The sequence below is a fragment of the Mustela nivalis genome (genome assembly GCF_964662115.1).
Source record: "Mustela nivalis genome assembly, contig: HAP1_SCAFFOLD_1241, whole genome shotgun sequence".
NCBI classification, from domain to species: domain Eukaryota; kingdom Metazoa; phylum Chordata; class Mammalia; order Carnivora; family Mustelidae; genus Mustela; species Mustela nivalis.
The window spans coordinates 145,934-148,745 of record NW_028135423.1 but is presented as its reverse complement, the minus strand read 5'-3'; positions in this window follow the sequence as shown (position 1 = coordinate 148,745).

Here is a 2,812-nt window from a genome sequence, read left to right as displayed (position 1 = left end):
GAGAGAGAGAGAGAGCATGTGTGTCTGTGTCCAGACACCAAGATACTAATATTTATATCAAGATATCTGGAACTATCTGAAAATGTTACTCTATTTGACCTCTTTACTAAGATGTCTGATACCATATAAAGTTTTGTTTTATTTCATTTTGTTTAAAGATTTTATTTATTTACTTGAGAAAGAGAAAAAGATAGCAAGTAAGCACAAGTTGGGGGGACAGAGAAAGGGAGAAGCAGACTCCCCACTGAGCAGGGAGCCCAATGTGGAGCTCGATCCCAGGACCCCAGAATCATGACCTATGCCAAATACAGATGCTTAAACAACTGAGCCACCCAGGTACCCCTGATTCATGTAAAATTTACAAACTAATTCAGAACTCACATATACTATCACATGTATACTTATATTAATTACCAGCAACATTAAGTTTTCTGTAATTCTCATTTTGCTACCAAGTCATTTTGTAAGATACATCCTTTAATATACTTTTAAGATGTTCAAGGCAATCAGCATCTTAATAGTCATGGCATGCAAACAATGAACTTATTTTTAATATTCATACATGTCTATTTACATATTTGTTACTTTCATTTGTCCAATGTTAGACTCTGTGGAAAAAACAGTTATAAAAAGACATTTGAAATAAAGACTCTGTTCCAAGAGCTAAGAACTGAAATTAGAATAATCCTAACATATGAGGCAATTCAAATAAAATCACAAGAAAGAGACCTGGGACAAATAAAAAAGAAAGTTTCTATCAGATAGTATAAATTTTCTCTTTAGCAGAAAAACCTAGAGACCTTTGGTCCTTAGAAAGGGTGCAGCTGGGAGGGGGTCAGAAGCTGAGGCAATCATAATGATAGCTTTGCACGGGGTCATTCCACATGAAAAGGCACCCGAGTGCCTAATTGCAAGCCTTATGTTCACATATTCTTTTGTGAATTCTGTCAGACATCACAGACCATCATTGTCCATTTTCCCATACTTCAGTCAGGAATGATATACTGTCCTGGTACAGTCAAAATACTGTAGTTTTTAAAGAAGTTTCCTTTCTCCCCTTCAGCTCTATCCTATTGTGTGTATAGGCAGGTACACTCACACCCATCTGGATCCTTCTGTCAATGCCATCACTGAGCTTTTGTGGATCAAGATAGAGTTTGAAATGAAATCAGTTTCTTGACTGTCACTACTACATATGCTGACAATGTCTTTTCAAACTGCAGATCACAACCCATTAGAAGGTTGTGAAAATAATTTGGTGGCTCCTGACCAGCAGTTTTTCAATGAAACAGAACATAAAGGAAAAGAGAAAAATACCAAAAACATCCCACATAGTACATTGTGTGAAACTTCTGTTTTAGTTTTATATGTATGTGGGTCTGTCCTGGGTTTCACCATCACTATTTTTTTTTTTAATTTTTTCAGAGCCACTAATACCTGATGGCCTAAAGTGACGGGACCTTTAGTTCAACACAGACTTCTCTGAACCCAGAAATATTAAATTCAAAGCACTTCCCCCTCTCCTTATAATCCAAACAAGAAATACTCAATTTAGACCTTTTATTATTAAAGCTTTATTGATACACACTTCTGCAATGAACATTTAGATTACTTTAGAAAAACAAGTTTCAACTTAGCCAAGTTTAATACATGTTTACCTTTTTCTTTACATTTTTAACAAATTCTTTAGCACTAATATATGCTATATCTCAGTCCCTTAAAGAACAAAAGATAAATTAATCTTTGCCTTGGGTGGACTAAAGACTGAACTTATCTCCTGTCTTAATGTGCAACTGAAGTTTGCTCACCAGGACCTGATCCAGAGGTTATAGTCATCCTCCCTGTCTTTAGGAAGAAGAACCAACTGACTGTTCCCATCCTAAGAGCCTAAATCAATTTTAAAGAAGTTGGTGCCACCCCCAGTTAACCGAGAAAAGCCAAAAGAAGAACCAATATGCTTTAGGGACCTAGTCGTTAATGCAAAAAGATGCTCCTGTTTGCTTGAATCTTTTCTTGCCCTTTGAAATACTCAGAACCTCTCCCCTAGCCGGCCTCTGAAGTTGGGAGCGTCCTCCAGGGCCTTCTACCACCTGAGGTTGCTGCCTTTGTTTTGTACAGTCCTCAGGTCATCATCTCAAAAGAAAACTCTAGCTCCCCATTTGTCAATCTCTCCAGTAGTAAGCACAGAAGAATTCTGATCCCAAGGGCACATGAATTAGTAATATCGACACAAAAGGAAGCCCACACCTCTTCTTACTGCCTTCATGATTTTAGTCATACCCTACTATCTGCTTATCTGGTTTGTTGCTCTGTCTCACAACAGCTCAGTTCTAAGAGTCAATAGTTCCCCGCCGTCTGTATACCTGCATTCCCAATTTCTGGTCTAAGGTCAGGGCTGCTGATACTACAGGTAGATATGGGCTTTTCATGCTGAGGAATCTATAAATACCTTCTACTTCGTCCTTCTATATCTTCGTCCTTTTACTTTTGCTTTTTCATTCCTTAATTATCTTCTGACTAACACTCCATTTGTTCACAGCAACACATTCCCTTGGGAAATAACTGTTTTCTTTTCTTTTTTTTTTTTATTTTTTATTTTATTTATTTGACAGACAGAGATCACAAGTAGGCAGAGAGGCAGGCAGAGAGAGAGGAGGAAGCAGGCTCCCCGCTGAGCAGAGAGCCCGATGCGGGGCTCGATCCCAGGACCCTGGGATAATGACCTGAGCTAAAGGGAGAGGCTTTAACCCACTGAGCCACCCAGGTTCCCCGAAATAACTGTTTTCTTACCTTCACTTTCCATTTGTGTGAA